Source organism: Balaenoptera physalus, assembly GCF_965194825.1.
Source record: "Balaenoptera physalus genome assembly, chromosome: 4".
NCBI classification, from domain to species: domain Eukaryota; kingdom Metazoa; phylum Chordata; class Mammalia; order Artiodactyla; family Balaenopteridae; genus Balaenoptera; species Balaenoptera physalus.
This window is the reverse complement of record NC_138891.1, coordinates 34,135,568-34,154,957: the sequence shown is the minus strand read 5'-3', so window position 1 is coordinate 34,154,957 and position 19,390 is coordinate 34,135,568. Positions and strand designations below refer to the sequence as shown.

Below are 19,390 nucleotides of genomic sequence, written 5' to 3'. Positions count from 1 at the left end.
ACTGGACCACCAGGAAATTCCCAGGTATCTCTAAACTGAAAAATATGAAAGCTATAATGCACTCTGCCTTCTTGCCTGGGTTACATACCCGGTAACATTCATGGACAGGAGAAGTACTAGAAAAATGAAAAAGAGCCTCTAGAAAAACACATTTTCCCATTTATTTTGGATTTCCAAAGTTTTATTTTCTGTTTCACACTTCAAATTACTTGAAGCTTTAGGGAAAGGGCAAGGTAAGTCTTACTTTCATTATCTCTCTAGTTCCTCTTACTAACACAATGTATGACTTCTCCAGCTTTTGTGCCTTCTTAAAAATGCTATGTGGCCTAACATACAGCAAGGGACAAAGATTCTATCATAGATTCATAATGTCCTCATACTTATGAGTCTCCATTATGATTTTAGGAAAGAAAAATGTTTCTTTTCCCTTAATCAATCATTGTCTGAGAGGCATTCCACTTAACTACTGCATAAGACACGGTAAGAGTAATCAGCTAGTTTTCCATTTGACTCTTACTAATGCCAAGTGGGTTTAAAGGCAAACTATTTCATACTTATATCTGCTTACGTGATTAAACATTACCACTTCTGCTTACTAAACAAGTCTAAATATACCCTCTTTGGGGTAACTAAGGAGTGTGTTATGACTTAGTGTAACTGTAACTTAGTTACACTAAGGTTGTTTCTAAATCAATTGACAAATACCCCAAACACCTAATATGTCCCTGGCCTCAAAAAATATGACCCCTGTACTGAAGCAGTTTAGGGTGTCAAAAAAAACAGTTAAAAAACAAAGTAATAAGTCAATCAAACAATTATTTGTTAACCAGAGAAGGAAAAAACACACCTTTTATAGAACAACTTGTGAAAATGAACATATGTGAATAGAAAGAATAATTATTTGTATATTAAATTAAGACCAACTTTCACAAAAATATGGATGTGGGAAAGTAAAATAAAATTAAATTTTGCTACACTATACTACATTATCTCTGAAGTGAATTTTCTGATAAGTGATTTTCTAGTAAACAACACTGAACATATTTCCTTATTCTGCTATAATATTTCAATAAGTAACCAATCAAATGTCTTCACCTTTTCATGTTGTATTAAAATTCTAAATATCAAACTATAAACAGGAATTTTTCTTAAGAAAATAGTGTGCATTTATGGGTAGAATTTGTTTTTATTTTTATTTTCTAACAAGTTAGGATACATACTAACACAATATGCCCTGGGCTTTTTCTATGTCCAGCCTGAAGTTTAGGGTATATACAAGTACATAGTTATAGTAAGGAAAACTATAAACTTCTGCTACCTTCACATATAGCCATATTTGTACACATTTCCCCAAATCCAGACATGTTCATCTTTCAATCCCAGCTTTGTTACAAATAATTCTGAATATGCGCAGAATTTATGTCTTTTACTTAATTGTAATGTAAGAATAAAACTTGTTATAATAAAAACATCTATTATAAAATCTTAGTTTGGGGAAAGATGTATGATTTTTGCCATTTGGATTTGTCCAAAAACAAGGAATTATTTTCTGACACAAAGCCAGTTTATTCTATCTCACTCCCCGGCCTTGTTTTATTTACTGTGTACTTCTCAAATGCTATGGTATAAGAACTTGCCATATTTAAAAAAATCTTAACTTGGAATTGGCTTATGACTTTCTTGAGCATTCAGAGTTTTCCTGTATAATGCCAAACAAAAACATGGGAAAAAACAGTAACCCAATGCTTAGAGAAATATGCAGTGGAATATATACACATTTAAAGTGCATAAACACTCATAAATTATTAAAAACTAAACCTAATGCAGGAAAACGTGTAAAAGCCATGTTAAAATATAGCATGTGAAAAGGTAAATGTAAATGAAAAGTTCCATATGAAGGGCTTAACATAATGTACTAAGGTATCAGAAATATTACTTATTCAAGCTCACAATACTCAGGATATATTTAGCCAAGCCTTTGGGGACAAGGATGATACGGCAAAAGCTGTAAAACCTCTTGCAAAACCTCTTTAGAGGCTTATACCTAGTAATCGATTAATAATCTGAATGTTCTTTCATCCATTTCTTGTTTTCCTGTCCATTCCCCTTATCTTCTCTTTCTCTCCTTTCTATCTGGCTCAGTGCCAGTTAGACTTGAAGACCTGAAGAGTTCATACAAAAGAAAAGTGTCTGATTTGAGCAATTTGGAAGGTAAGGAGAGTGTCAGATTCTTAAATTATCCCACTTTCTTTCTTCCTCTAATAATTTCAGGCACTGTATTTTAGGCATTCAAGGACCAATATGTTCTACAACTGTTAATTGGTGAATTATGTGGGCACTTCCTATTTTTATACTTTCTGACGCATCTTTTAAACTTCAAATCTGTAACAAAAGGAGACCTCTCAACCACAGAAAACAGAGTAAGAGATGAATAGTGAAGGAAAATTTCTTGATCTCAAGGTTATAGAGCCTGAAATGTACGACTGAACAATAGTATAAAAATCTTCATACCTAGAAATCTTTAAGAAGAGACCTTTGTGGTTTAGAATATAAACTCATCCAGGCTGGGAATAGCTGTCTGTGGTTTTAAGCTGTTTTACTTTTAGAAATTATACCTCTTGTGAAGGTCTTTAATTGCCTTCTAGTCTAAGCATCCTATGTCATTAGCCTCGTGTATCTCAAGGAAATTGGAGTCCTTCACCAATTCAGGTGGAGCAGAGGCAGGGTACTTTAAACCATCTTCATCTGAATCTTCGACCAAAAAAAAAAAAAAAAAAAGAAAGGAAGAAAGAAAGAAAGAAAAAGCCAAAATAAAACAAATTTTAAAAACCTCAAAACAAACAATCAGAAAACAAAATAAACAAAAAAACCCCAACAACCCTACTACAACCTCCTGGTTCTTCTCTGTTTATTTGTAGCAATTATTAAAATGTCATTTAGAAAATCTGTGTTCCAGTAAATTTAATGAAGACAATTCTGAGCAATCTGGAATGATCCCAGGAAAGGAAACTACATCTTGCCAAAAATATAAAGTACAATCAAAACAATAGTTTGAAAGAAAAAGCTGAAATGATTTTAATATTTAAGCCTCCAAGAAAAGCTATTAAGCATCCTCAGTTGGTTTCTATGCAAGGCAACATGCTGTAATTACCCAATATTAATGATTATTAGTTGGCGAAAAATGAGATATTCTGATAAAAGTTTTCAGAACTAACCATATTTGCAGTTAGGAGAGAGCTACATGTATAGGAATTCCTACTTAAGTGTTCTGTCAGTTTGCTATGGTCATCAATGAAAAACTCAAGGTTAATTGTCAGAAATGTCAGTGGCAACCTCCCATACAAGTTTTTATATTTAATTGCTACTGTTTCCAACCTAGTTTTAAGTTATTCAGCATGTGTTAAACATGCAGGATAATCATATTATAAATCAAAAGAAGAGTTGATATTCAGTCTACTACAAACACACAGTTTTAAAACTACTCAAACAATGATGTAACATAATATATTGGGTATGAGTTTTTGATATAATTGGAATTATAAGAAGATTCCAAATTTTTCAAAGAAGAAATCTTTCATAGGAAAAAGCAATGATATAGGCACATTTTACAACAATAGTTTTGCAAAAAACTGTCTAGTTATTATATAAATGTCAGGAAGGCATATGATATTAAATATTTATAAATTTGGAGAGGTAACAGCATTAAAAACAAGCATTATAGTATACCTATTTCCTAGTAGTAAAATGTGAGTTTAGCTATCATAAAACAGAACAACTAAAACTGATAAATATTATAGGCACACGTGCACTCCTACATCTCATTTGGATAGCAAGAACAGATGAAATATTCTCAAAACACTCTGTCCTGGTTCCCAGAATTTGACAGCTGTATGTTTTATCAAACAATTAACTAATGCGATAGCTCTGATTTTAAAAGAAGTTTAAGGTACTATAAAAGATACTTAATTTACTCAATGTTAAATAATTCTAAACAAGTAACTGCCCAAAATTCTGAATCATGAATGTGACCTCCAAATATATTGATGTATATCAGAGCATACATTTTATTTCCATCAACAATTTGTCTTTGGACACATAATGACAACTAACATTTATCATCATATAATGTGTGCTAAGCACCGTTCTAAGTGCTTTGTATGTATTCACTCTTTTAAGCCCTTACAATCTTATTCAGTAGGCACTATTAATATCCCCAAATAAAATATGAGGAAACTGAAACACAAACAGGTTAAGTAATTAGCTAATAGTCATGTGGCTGATAAGTGGAGGTGTCAGGGTTTGCACTTCTTAGCTTGGGCTCTCTAACCACTCTGCCAGCTACGGTGTGTCTTCTACACTAGCTACAAGTTCAAGTCTCTGCAGATGGTCTCTTGCCATTATCGAGCAGGAGAGGAGTAGGTACTTTTAAATCAACCCAGATTCAAAGGCCCACATAAAAACAAAGACCCGGCCAATCTAATGTTTAAAAGCATCATATCTGAGCATAATTCTATTAAAAATAGTAAAATGTCACCGTAGCAAAAAAGGAAGACACCTTTGAAGAAAGGAATGAATATAACCATTATTAATAGCTTCTTACTCACAACGCAAATCTTTCAACTACCTGGCAGAGACTCACTGTTATTGCTGTTATTTTTCTCACTGCCATGGCTTTGGGATTTCGTATTAAAGTAGCAGGAAGTTGGCATGTGAATCACCCACCACAACCCCGACCCCAAATCACATTTTGAGTATGAGGAAAGAGAGGAAAAGGGAAGGTAAGAGAAAAGAGGAAGTGAGGAAAAGGGAAACACAACCAGGAGAAGATGGGGAACCGAACTGGCGTGCAGACCCCGAGGTGAAACAGCAAAATCAGAGTTCTCCAAGAAGACATATAGGGCTGCACCGCTCAGATCATCTGCTAAGAGATGTAATTGGAACAAATCACATGAAGTTTCTGTTGTGAAGTATTCTTCACAACACGCTCTTATTCCTAAAAACACACCATTTGCCAACAAAGTGTTTAGATTCCTTGGGTTTTGGCTCTCCTCTCAGCTAGATCTAATATATGATCATCTACATAACAATTTGACAAATGGTAAGTATCCAACAACTATTAGTCAGCAAGTCTTATCTACCATAAACATTTCATTCTGCTTCTAAAACAGCTTCATATTTCAGGTGTGAACCACAAATAACAACAGCACTTTCAAAGACTCTCTAATTTAAGAGACAACAACTGAAAAGCTAGAACTGTATCACTGTATTAAACGAAAGATTGCAACAGTAGAGATAAATAAAGTGCAGTTCACTTTATACTCCTTCAAGACAATATGTGAGAATATTTTCTAAGACATCCAAGTCAAATATTTGTATGTTTCTGAACAGTTTAACAGAAGAGTCCTACAGAAAAAAAAAACCCTATATTTTTAATTTTAAATATTTCAGTCATTAATTTAAAAATTATTTCTGAAATTTAAAAAACTTTTGTAAAATGTAATTCATATTACACTTCAAACTATTAATCTATAAATATGTTGATGTGTCCTGTAGCAAGAATATAAAAATATGTAGAAATTTCTCTAGGAAACAAAGGGTTGATATCTAAATTTAGATTTTCTAAAATCTAAAGGGAAATAAATGTGGCTAACATTGCATTGCAAATATTTCTTACCCTTGTTAAAATTATACCATAGTATTAACTCGTAGGAAAATACTCCTTTCAGCATTTGAGAACTACATGGAAATTTGAGTACTAGGTCTCTATTATTATAATTATTATTTATTTTTATGAATTCATTACCCAGGATGTTGTAAATATTTATATGCATAATTCAGCGGTAATCAGTGGTGTTTATCTTGACTAACTGATAATCTACAGACTGCAGTGCATTTATGATTTCAATGGAATTAATCTTCAATTCTCTACACTTCATTGTGAGAAGAGCTATAAACAGATTGCCAAGAGGAGGCTTTTAGCATCGAAGCTTTACTTGAGGAAGAAAAGCAATTCCTTTGGGAGCAAACCCATCTTTATTCACTGCAGAGTACAACTACTCTCAAAAGGAGCTAATAACCTCAACTCCTTATAATATACATATTTAAAAGATATATTCTTTGTCCAAGATATAAGAATAATTTTCTTTGTCCAAGATATAAGAATAATAGACACGTTCCAAGAAATAACATGATGAAGTCAATTCTACTTTGTCCAAGGGAAAGAGGATTACTCCCACTTCACAAGTTCTCTTTTGACCTAATAGAACGCAAAGGATCTGTGAGCAGTGGGCAGGAGATGATGGGGTGGCAATCTGCCTTGCTGACAGTTCCAACATCCCTGAAGCCCTCCTCTATTTTTCCAATTATTTTTCCATGTTCAAATACACACTGAACACTTCCTTCTTGTTTGGTAAATTTTATGTAGATTATTCCACGAGGAATACATCAATTTCACTTTCCTGGCAATCACACCCTGCCCGTTTTCAGCTGGCTTCCTTTGACTCCAATTTGACACCCTGGTTTGAATGGTCATGCCACGTAAGGGAAATGCCAAGGCAAATCTGTCAGCTCTATGGGTTAAAGCCACTGTGGTGTGGCTACTTAATGATTTATAATAGAGCTGGGAAGTAGTCGCTTGCAGGGCTGCTGGGAGACGCTGGTGGCTGGCACGGATCACAGAAAGTGGTACAGATGTTTTCCAGCTGAAGATGCCTCAGAGCATTTTGTTTTCATCAGATCACTGCACGTACCCATTATCCAAAAATTGAAAGTGACCCTTCTCTATCCAACCCTCTATCCAACCCTCTATCCAACACACAAAACTCAAACTAAACATGTCTTTCATTGGACAAATATTGGATAATTTTCAAATAATAAATCACTGTACACAGTAAATTTAAAATAAAAGCTGATTTTATAAGTGCTCTTTCTATAGCTGAGCTATTCTTCTCTAATTTACAGTTATCTTTAAACTTAAATGTTTCTACAGAAGAAGAGATATCAGAGATCCTCATCTTTTAAAGTCTTTATATGTAAAAGATATATATTAAAGCATTTACACAAAAAACGATATGCCATTTAGAATTTGCTTTAAAACATTAGAACCCACTGCCTATCCCCCCCCCCCAAAAGCGGAAGGATAGAAGCAACAAGATTAACAAATATTGAAAATTGTTGACACAAAGATTACAGTACATTATTCTCTCCACTTCTGTATGTGTTTGAAAACCTTCACTTAAAAAACTTATTTAGAAATAGATAAACATGGAGTTTTGCATTAAATCACCACTTTTCCTAAATCAACCAAATCATTTTAGTATCATTTTAGTCCATCTTTGCTACCTCAAAATATTAATGTCTAATAATCTGCAAACTATTACTTGACCATTAATTAAGGACAAATGCGATGATCTGTAAAGAAAATCTGTCTTAATTCACTGTCCAAAATAACTGACATTACTAAGCAATTATTTTGATGTCCCTCATTTTCATAAGGAATGGTAAAACAACAAAGGATGACTGACATTCAAAAGCTTGCTCACCTTCCTAATTGGCTGTGATATTTGTTTCTTCATTATGCCTACGTATTTAAATTTCAGTCTTGCACCTGTCATAATCTATCCTCCCAAAGCATCGGATTGCTACATTTCCAAAATATAATAATAAACTGAAAGATTCTTTCATTAATCTTCCAACACGGACCACTTAAAAGTAAGTGAAGCATTATAGCCTAATTCAGTTAAATTTTCCATAGCATCTACATTCAAATGGAAATGTATCCGCCAGCTTATTAGGTGCTGAGGATATTACATTATACTCTGCAGAGCTTGGCAAGATGACTCACACAGCAAAATAAGAAGAAAAATGGATTGAAACGGAATAAAATTAAGTGCTATAAAAATCAACTGGTAAAAAGTACACGTGATAAAAGATGTGTACTTTCTCTAAAAATTATGTTTTGACATCAGAGATATATTGGTCTTTTAAGACCAGAATAAGATGCTTCTGATGGTAACTAAATTCAGGGTTGGAAAGTTGTTACTCAGTATTCAAATAGCAACAAATCCTCTGGCTAGGATTATAAACCTAGTTAACAGCTTTTATACTCCACTGTGATCACTGAGACTACTCTTTTTTTTTTTTTTTAATTTTGTGGTTAATAAATAATTGTGGAATCTTAGAGTTGTAACAGAATTTAGAAATAGCATTAAGTCAACCGCCTAATTTTGTAGATAAAGAAATGAAGGTTTGCTCATGGAATGTCAGTCTTCCCTTCCTCCTAGGTCGTAGCAAATTTAGCATTCTTTTACATGTTTGTCCTGACACAAGCTGCTTTGTTATGCTTTTGTCCAAAAATTTACCTTCCTCCCTCCTCCCCCCCCACCCCACTCTATCTCTATATATATACACATACATGTATATCATATATATGTGATGAAGATATCTTCCTCTTTTAAGCTAATAGAATATCTCAGAAGAAAAAAAGTCCCTTGAAACTGTCTTGGAATTTCCAGGGAAAAAAACTGCATAAATTTTCAGCCTTTTAAAAGATGTTTAACAGAACTGTATAATTAAAATGATGTAGCTCTGTTATGCCAACCTCAAGGCTATATCAGTTGTTCACAAACTGTTCTTAAGACAAAGTAAAATTAAGCAAAGGTTTCTCAATTCTATCTTCAAATTCTATTTCTATTTCCTTTTAAAAAAATTGCTTAACATCACCAACTTAATGTCTAATAATATATCTTTTTAGCAATCTCTATTTTAGGGAAGATAAACTGAGCTTAAAGGCTCAATTACATTCATCCAATTTGCGGTATCAAAATTTGAAAATGAAAGGCTTTAAGACATCAGAGAATGAAGGATGACAGTTTTAATACATGAGTTGTTTTGCCTTATCATGAAGCAATGTGAGAATAGCAAACATTCAACCATTTTATCTCTTTGTTTGCTGGGACGTGAGAAAAGTTAAGTCATCCAGTAATTTTTCACTAGTTAACCAAGTAATGAAAGGAACTACAAATTTATCAGAAAATTGTTTGAGCTACATACCCATTTTACCTTCAAAATTTACAAACTGTTAAACAGTACAGTTTTCGGATCACTCTTCAGAAAATTTATCTCAATACACATTTTACAGGTGTTAAGTTCGCTAAAGATATGACATGCGTGTATTTCAAATCTCTAGCACAGTTAAATGCTTTCTAAATAAGCCACAACCATCCTAAATTGGGTGGTATAGATTTCGTGACTGGTATCATCTAAAGAGCTTCCCAAAAGAGAGGCTTACTTATAAAAGGCTGAACTCAGAGTAATGAAAGATAGCTCAGTGTTCAGACAGAGCAGTCTATTTCCATGGAGCTGCTAGCACATTTGTAGCCAAGGTCCTAACATGGTCTGCCCTTGATCTTTACTTACAGCTTCAAAAGTCATTATGCCAAGAAAAAGGTAGGACAAGACACAAATAACAAATTGGATTCCTTTTCATCACTGTAGTAACAGATCTACTTTCTGTTCTTTTGCAATCTCTCTCACCGTGTCTGACTGACCTTTTTTTTCCCCCAAGTTGGAAGCTTTTGTCAAAACTAGAAGTAACTGATTTAAAATATTTTATGGGAAACTAAATCATGTTGGCAGGACTGGGTTTGGAAAATAGTCTGAAGTTATAAATATGTTCTGAATAAAATGTTTTAAAGATACTTAGGTTTTTAAATTGAAGTCTGTTCACTAATGGGTCATTCTGGGTCATAAATATATAATGCAGTTAAAGCTTTTGTTTCACAATTTAGAGGACATACCTGGTTAATATATCATCTGGGATGTCAGATAGGTTTCAACTTCCACATCAATTCTGAGTGGGTGAGTTTCTGGAGTGGTAGCAGGCATGTAATGAATTTATCCTTCATGACCTCTGCCATGCTGTACACATGCTAGACATGTCAAAGCATGCAGTGTTTTACTAGAAATCACAAACGGTACATTGTCCCCTTGTAAGTGATCTCTTACTGAGATAACAAAAACACAAAGTTATTGTAAGCCACACTATAGCTACATTGTACACAGATATCTCTTGTTATAAGGAATTTTAAATATAAAAGATGCAGGCACTGCTACACAATGATGATGTTATAGTCTCTACCAATTATATAACTTAAGTGATCAAATTAGAGAAAGAAGGTACTCTATTCCAGGAGTTGTACATGAAGAATAAGGGCATCTTTAATTTATAATATATTGTGGGAACAAAAAATTCACCTCACAGATATTCTCTTCACTGAAAAGGTTTTGATGCAATGTAGTTACTGGATCAACACAAGTTATGTTCCCTGGGGCCATCAACTGTGTGATGGACGAATCTCATTCCTGACTATGATTCAGAAAAAAGCATGAAAAAGAATGAAACATGAGGGCGATCTGATGAAGACTATTATCTGTAAAAGGGCGGGATCTGACATGTTTTCTTCAGTGCAAAGTATCTGGCACTTTAGGTATTTTAGGTGCTTGTTGAATATATTCGGTTAAAAACGGGTTGTAGCATTTAGGCCCAATCTCTGGTTCTGATATTAACCAACTACATGATGTGTACTCAAGCATTTAAATCTTAGATTTCTCATCTCTAAAATGGGACTATCAATACTTGCCTCAGTGAGCAGTTTTACAGAATGAATGAAATCACGTAAGTGTAGTCACCTAGCTTGGCACCACGATGCCTGACATATAGTCAGCACTCAGTAAAAAATTGTTTTTAAAAAATGCTATAAATAGGTTAATACTGGGCTAAGACAGAAATTAGTTTCACTGGGCTTATTCCTGTATCTAACTCCTTCATCCTCCTTTTCTTTGAAACTTATTGGTCTCCTGTGAATATAGCTAGAAGAATTCTAACACCTCTGTTCAACTTATTGATAGTGGCACATCCCTACTAAATCCTTACCTCAACACCCTTTACCCTGTATCTTGTGGCTCAATCTATAAACTTAACATTGAGTTCTTAACATTTTCATAAAGATTAGGCTCTTAGAATGGACTTGAGGACATGGGGAGGGGGAAGGGTAAGCTGGACGAAGTGAGAGAGTGGCATGGACATATATACACTACCGAATGTCAACTAGATAGCTAGTGGGAAGGGGGATCAGCTCGGGGCTTTGTGACCACCTAGAGGGGTGGGATAGGGAGGGTGGGAGGGAGACGCAAGAGGGAGGGGATATGGGGATATATGTATACGTATAGCTGATTCACTTTGTTATAAAGCAGAAACTAACACACCATTGTAAAGCAATTATACTCCAATAAAGATGTTAAAAAAAAAAAAAGATTAGGCTCTTCGTGTATAAGGTATGTGTAAATTTCCATCATAATTTAAATTTATATCTCTCAATTCTACTACTAGAATTGAGTAGTAATATTAGTAATAACATATTTCAAAGTGAAGAAATACTATATTTGTACATAAAAATGAAATCCTAAAACAAATGTATAACTCCAATATTGTAAACCATGACTGAAAAGGACTGTCTTTTGTCGTTATGTTCTTACAGATTTAATCCTAATTCTGCTATTATTGCGTAAAAATATAGAACCTGTTATGGAACTTTGTCTGTATAATTTGATACACATTTCTATGGTTGTTTCCTTTCTCTCCACATTAATTTTTAAAATACGGGAACCGCACACATATATTAATTTAGACAATTCTACAGATTTGTTCATCCTATGAAATATTCTCTAAATTAGCACTCAGCAAAGCGCCAAAACGTAATATTTACATATTTACCTATATCTATATAAAGGTAGCAATCTACATTTGAGAAATGAATAAATGCAATTAGCCCATGAGAAGGGTCACTGAACTACTTTTTAAAAAAATTTTAACCCTTAAGTGTCTACATCTAAGTTTCTGAAGCAAGGGCAATTGTGCCCACCTGGGGACATTTGACAAGTTTGGTTGCCAGAACTGTTCGGTTGTTGGGGGGAAAGTGCTACTGGCATCTAGCGGGTAGAGCCCCACTAGACTCTAGATGCTTAAGTGGGACTCCAGAGTCCCACTAGATGCTTGTGCGAAGCATCCCACGATACGCAGGACAGCCTCAGCCACAAATACTTATCAGATCCAAACTGGCGGCAGTGCAGAGGCTGAGAAACTCTGGTCTGCATAGAAGTCAATTAAATAACATGCTCTTCAGAAATCAAGTTGATGTACTCTTTTGCGGCATTACCCTTGAAGGGAGAACTATGCTATCTGTCTGTAGGAGTTTAAAACAAACGCAATGTGCGATTTTAAACGAATACAGCTAAGTAAGTTTCTTGAAGCTATGTCATAGACTTGAAACATCTGCACAAGCGATCCCTGGTAACGCAATCTTGAGGCCCATTGATCCTGCCGTGGATCTGTGGTGCAGGGCGCACAGGGGAGTGAAATGTGAATGACGGGTGCTTGTCAGGGCTGCTGAAATCTGCAAGTCAACCATGTGGAACTGGCCCAATAAACAAAAACATTACATCAATTATAAAACCTCCAGAATCACTGTCATGTTTTCATTGATTAATTCCCACTCATTTACTCAACTGAAAGAGTTTTGCAGCAAGGAATAAAATGCTTTAAATGACATCCAGTCCCCTGCAAAGCCAGGTGTCTAATTATAGTGACTCATCCTTTCTGCTCTCTCTCTCTCTCCCCCTCTGTCTCTTTCTCTCTGTTACGCAGCAATATTAGCTGGAAAGACTACTAACTCTTTGTTGTAAGCAATACATTTAAAAAAAAATTTCAGATGTCCGTTATCTTAGGAGAGAATGTCTGAAAGAAAATAAAATTGACTCTTGGGTAAGAGACATTGGTGGAGGTATCAATAATTTGGTTAACTTCTTAAATGCACAATAATTACATACCCTGCCATTCATTCACTTTCACTCTTTGGGTTAGCTCCTATTACAGCAATATCTGGTATCCCCAAACTAAAAATATTAAGATCTATCCTTATCAGAGTCTTTTTCAGGACAAGATTACTAAAACACAAATCTGGTATCACTATCCCACCTAAGTTATTCAATAGCTGGCCCTAGCTCTTAAATAAAGATTCAACTCTTCCACTGAACTCACAAAGTCCTTCATAACCTGGGTTTGAGCCCTCAGCCCTGTGCCTTCCCTTTGCTCATAACTGCCCATTGGCAACTGCCACAGCAGTTACACCAAACTGCTAGCAGTTCCTGGAACATCCCATATTTTTTCATGTTTCTTTGACTCGAAATATACTGATGCTTTGGTCTCAAATGTGCTTTCTCTCTTTTTATCTACCTCATTTACTCTTGGTCCTTATCCTTCAAATTACTACTGAAGCATCACTGGAACTCCTTAGGAAGCCTGCCCTGCCCCCCTCTCCTCCAGGATACTATGGACCTGTACTATGGATACCTCCATCAGTGGGCATATTCCACTGCATCTGATGATCTTCTCTGTCTCCTATGTGAGATTGGATTCTTTAAAGGTAAGAAGTGTCTTCTGTGAACACTCAGAGCCCCTGGCAGTGCCTGGTATAGAACAGACAATAAATGTCGGTGACTGAATGACTGGGTCAATGAATGGATGAATGATGGTAAGTTCATAGATTTGGGTATATGGGTTCCTTTCTCCACTTACAGTAGTAACATTTTATCCTCTCCTTATAATCTAACCATCCTCAATTGTATACATCTTCTATAGTCAAGCTATCTCCTCATTGAAACCTTCAAAGTTCACCTTCAAAGTTCATCTGCTACCTAGTAGCTGTTTCATAAATATTTGATGAATGAACAAATCAAGAAATAAATCTTTTAAAATTATTAAGTAAAATTAATCCAAGGATAGGAGGAGTTCAGTAAGGGCTGACTAACAAAAGGAGTGGATATGTGCAACTTATTTCCTTCTGGATTCAAGGGAAAAATGTGTATGAATACATAAACCTACTTGGGAAATCTACTTGAATGGCATATGGGTGTTTATGACACTGGTATTGCAACTTCTGTTGGGTTTGAAATTTTCCAAAATAAAATTTGGGGAGGAAAATACCAGCAATTATAATAAATGTAGAAGTACTTACAGAAGGGTCAACAGAGTGCTATGGAAGCCCCAAGGAGAACAAGAGAGGAAACCTAGTTAGGTCTGGGAGCAGAGAAGCCTACTTAGAGAAGACCTCACAGAAAGGGCGATTCCTGAGATGAATCTTGAAGGACAGAGAGGGATAAGGAAAGGGAGAAGGAAAGGAGATTCCAGGATGAGTGAATGACCTAAATGTCATAAGCCAGTAAGGATTTGTTTATATTGGATCCTATCAATTTTAAAAAGTAAAAATGTGTATCAATATTACCACAGATAATTACTGGATGGGGGTACGATTTTCAGCTATCACTAACTGTAACCATCAGGGTTGGGACACGGGTGTGGGGTTTTGTTGTGGTTTTGTCATGTTATGGTATAACACCGGAGCTGCCTTCGCTTCAAATAAATGTGGAAGATATACTGGAGGAGGGGAGACAAGTAACGGAATACTAATCTGACTATAGGCATAGGCCAAGGACCTATTCAAGAAGTGTTAGGGCAAAGAGACTAAAAAAATGACAGAATAAGCATATCAGAAACTAGAGATAATTAAACATTTGGAAATCATTAGGGCCCCAGCCCAGGTACTTGGTTGCCATGACAAAGCCAAAAGAATCAACTGAAAATCTGACAAGAAGGTATCCTGGGAGAAGCTGAACAAAGAGGAAAAAGGCCAATGTTTTCAAGAGGCAATAAGATTATAATTTTCTGTCTCTCTCGGAAATATGCTCTGAGTGTTATTCTGCTTTGAGTCTTATAGCGTGAGTCTGATCTGACTGCAAATGAAGCCAAGGTAGGTACTGTAAAACAGGGATGATATATTTAATGTCCGAACCCTCTTCTAGCTTTTTAAATTCTCCATGAATCACTGAGGAATTTGCTATTTGAATAAAAGAAGGAGTCTGGAGAAAATAGCTATGCTCACGTGTAGCGTCGCATTCACTAATACCAGTAGAGATGTCTAGGGCCATCCTTTTTCTTTCATTTCATGCCTCCCTCAAATTCTAGAATGGAAATTTGGGTTTTGTGGAATGCTGACCCCGCCAGGGGTGAGCTGGCCCCTGCTTGCACTGGCCGGCCGTAGCTGACTGTGTACATCTCTTCTATAATCTACATTCAGTGACCTCACATTGGTGCTTGAAATCAGTCATGGCGTTAGTATTTCTACCACAGAAATCAGCAAACCGGACAAATCAAGGTGGCTTTTGTTTTTTCCCCTCTCAGGGGGCAGATTATTAAACATTTACCAGGATACCACTGGATCCATACATCCCATCTAGAAAGTCAGAAACCAACTAAGCATCTCATGATAAATAATAACTGAAAATACTGAATATTATTTTAATAAAAAATACATGAGACATGGAGAAAATTTTTGAAATTCAGTTCAGCAATCTGTTAGCAAGCAAATCAGTTGGGATTGCTCTAGGAAAACAAATGATTTGAAACTTTCAGTGTCATCTGTCCTCCCCAAGTGATGAGGTCAAGATATATACGGTTCCTGCTAATGCCAACTAAGAAGGAAGCAACAATCATGTCTTGCTTATACATGTAGCTGAAGTCAAGTGATAGAACATGTGGACGAGTTTAAATTGTGTTATTCTGGGGAGATAAAAGTTTGAATCTCCAGGGGGATAATTAGTCTTTGTTTATAAGTACTAAATGTAGTTTTTGAAAGAGTCAACATGTCTTCCCTTCAAGGAAAATTAACAAATACAAGGTATTTGTTAACGTACGCTTAAGCAACTGATATGTTTCCATAAAATATGTATGCAGTAGTTTAAGAACCAGATGATACCTTTTATAATTCAGAGGTTAACCAATATGGATTACTCAGTTCCTTTGATAGAAAAGACAGCTCAACTAGTGCTTTCTTATGCAACCCATAAAGAGAAAAGAAGCAAAATATGTTCTATCACTATGAATAGAAGGAAAACTGAAAAAAAGAAGAACGCCATCACTTAGATATCTCGATTAATTCTCTCCATTCCTGAGAGCAAAGGAAAGATATCTATTTAAGAAGAAAACTAATTGAACTTGGATATTTAAAAGTGAATGAGATATTTTTTTTTTTCAAATAGCTTTTGCTGTCTTTTCTATCCTTTATTCTGACAAGTCACTTAAATCCCAAAAGGTAATTTTCAACTCTACTTTTCTCTTTAATCATTTGTCTTTTTTTTTTCCCATAAAACAGGCTTACACAATTCTTTTTTTTGTTTTGTTTTGGCTGTGCATCATGTGGGACCTTAATTCCCTGACCAGGGATCTTACCCGTACCCCCTGTGTTGAAAGTGTGGAGTCTTAACTACTGGACTGCCAGGGAAGTCCCAAGGCTTATACAGTTCTTAAGAAGCCAGTGATTGAACACTACACTTACTATCTTCAACACATCTATGTTTAAATATGAATAAATTTTAAAATATCTTTAATAAAATAGATCAGTAATAGATCATGACATATTTATACATCATGAATAAACTTACATATGACTTTAAAGCTCCTTGAATCATAATTTCTTTTTTAAGTTTAATAATTCTTTCTTTATACACACATTGATTCTTCATGGGATGCCAGAAACTCACTGATTTTCTGGCATCCCATGCCACTCATTGATGTAGCATATGAAATTTAATACTCTAAAGTTAACAAATCCTTTTCTTTCTTAAATACAGCCTACATAAATACTCATTCCTTAATTAACACGTGCACACACGTGCATGCACACACATACACACCTCTGTCTTCACTTTTAACTTCTGAAGTGTTTTCTGCTCTGTGGACCCTGGGGATCCCCATATTTCTAATTCCACCATGAATTCTCTTTGTTCCTCTGCCATCACCCATATCTTGACATGCTGACCATGGGCCAACCTTATTTTTAACTCTGAATCTCATTGCTTTCTTCATTTTATATGATCTCACTGCAGCTCAGATTTCCCTGATCAGATATGTCACTCATTCATATGTCAGTCTATAACCAGGACCTATGGGAGTAGTAACATACAGAGGCAAGAAGAAGGTGGGAAAATGAAAGGCACCATTTGAGATTCAATTTCTCTGACACTGTTCTCTACATACCCTTCTCCTGTTCCACACGCCCCACCCCCGCCAAGAAAACACCACACATACCCTGAGAAACCCTCATGATCACATTACTGAGACAAAAGTAGTCTTTAAGCATTCCTCCCACATTCACTCTGGGGGACTTCCCTGCTCCTCCAAGGTTCCCTCTCAGAGATGGGAACCTAGTACCAAAGACAGTATGTAAAAACTACCACTGTTTATGTTTATAGAACAATTATTATTTTCCATAGTCCTCACAGCAGTCACTTGACATCAAGGCAGATGCCACTACCTTATTTTAAAGGTAAGGAAACCAGCTTTGAGATGTGAAATGCCTGGCCAAGGATCACAGAATCAATGAGTAGCAGTGGTTTTGATAACAATCAGGGCTTCTGAAAACTGACCGGCCTCCTTCCTTGTATCACTTTTCGTGATATAAGATAATACCCCTAATCACATCTACGATTCCTGAGGGCCTCTATGAGCAAAGTGTTGTACTGGGCTCTCTACGAACACATTCTCCCGGCAGCTTGCAAAGATAGACAAGGCATACTCTGTAATTCAGGACTGCATGATCCCTACTTAGAAAATGTGGAAAATGAAGCCCAAAAGCCACATCAATAGTAGATGGTGAAATTTGGGGATAGAACCAGGCCTTCTCATTCCTTGTCTGTCTCCCTACCATAGCACTCACTACTCTGGGATTGCAAGCATGGTAATGTTACAGGGAAAACGTATGACCCTGCGTTAAAATATATTGGGGGAAATGTAAGAGCATACCCAGGCGCGCGCACATACACACACATACAATACACACATACGTACATATACACACCTCCTGTGGGATGGAGAACAAAAATAATTGAATTTTTATAGTTTTTAAAAACTAAGAAGAAAATCACTTCTGCAACCAAGTTAATGTTCGGAAGGTTAGAGTAACATTACTGTATTCCACATAATTAATTTCGATTTTCCAGGTAGCATACACTTCCAGACACATGCCCTGTTGGATGGCTCCAGTCCTACCAGAGGAGGTATCATGAACAGCTGAACTTCTGACCCTTAAGAATCACAGAGAAGAGAGGAGAGGTATCTGTATAATATCGAAAAACAGGCCACCTTTTAAGGGTGTCCTTCATGAGGCAAACCTGGATTACTAGTAGCTTCCATAGCTGGCACAGCTTCTATGGATATTCTAGGATTCCACTGTTTCTTTTAAGGAGCAGATACTGGAAAAGTTATCTTATAAAGGGTAAGAGGCTTACCTCACAACAGTTGAATGCTGTTGAAGACACATAAAGACTGAGAAGGACATTAAGTCTAATCAATCTCAGAAAAGAACAGAGCAATAAATTCTTTGGACAGTCTTTATATATAAAAAGCGTGCTGGGATATCTGCTTATTTTAGTTTGAGACTATAAAAACTGCATCTGAGCATAAAAAAACATAAGTCAGGGAGACTGTTATCTTTCTTAGCACCCATTTTAATGAATCAGAAAATGGTTTCACAAAACCACGAAAACTGATGCTTGCCTCATGATTATCACCAACCCACGCTGTTCTGCTGTACCAGATTACAAGGTATATCATTCAACTGAAAGCAAAAAGTCTTTCCACTTCACACAATTCTGGAATTCTTGCTGCTTCTCATGAGACACAAGTGTCATGAAATTGAAGCCAGAAGCAGTTTTGTATATATTTAAAAAAAAAAAAAAGGCAGACTCTTTTTGTGCTTTGTGGTAGCTGTGTGGCCATAATGGTCACTCTTATTATTGCTGTTTATCAATTCACGTGGGTACAGGTACTATGTTAAAGGAACAAGCTCCACGGTGACTCTCCCGTATCTGGGGATGACTCAAGCCAACACATGGCAAAAATACATGATATCTGGTGCTGCTTCTCTACTCTGTGCTTTTGATTAAGTCTATCAGAATACTGAAATCGCCTGGAAGCCGACTAAATTCTTAGAAATAAAGTCATGTTAGTGAATAATTTTCATATTAAATTGGTTTTGAAATACACATTCTTTAACAGAACAACAGGTGAATACTCACATTCAGTATGTTAGTCTGAATTTTGGACTATATCTAGTAATATAGTTAGCCTAGCAGTGTCCCATCCTCTGCTCATTAATGAATGACTGCATTTTTCTAACTGAATGCTCATTTGACAAGGAAAGAAAATTAAATCTGGAAGAAAAGTCTAATTCTATAGCCTTATAAACTTGTTTTTAAACTTCAAGTTATCTTAAATAAG

The 19,390-nt window shown here is 35.7% G+C and overlaps 1 protein-coding gene across 20 annotated transcripts in view; it reads right to left on the bottom strand.

Moving 5' to 3' along the window:
• The window catches only part of MBNL1 (muscleblind like splicing regulator 1), a 174,815-nt gene that overhangs the window by 69,634 nt on the left and 85,791 nt on the right, over window positions 1-19,390 (bottom strand). The gene's annotated exons all lie outside the window — the stretch shown is intronic.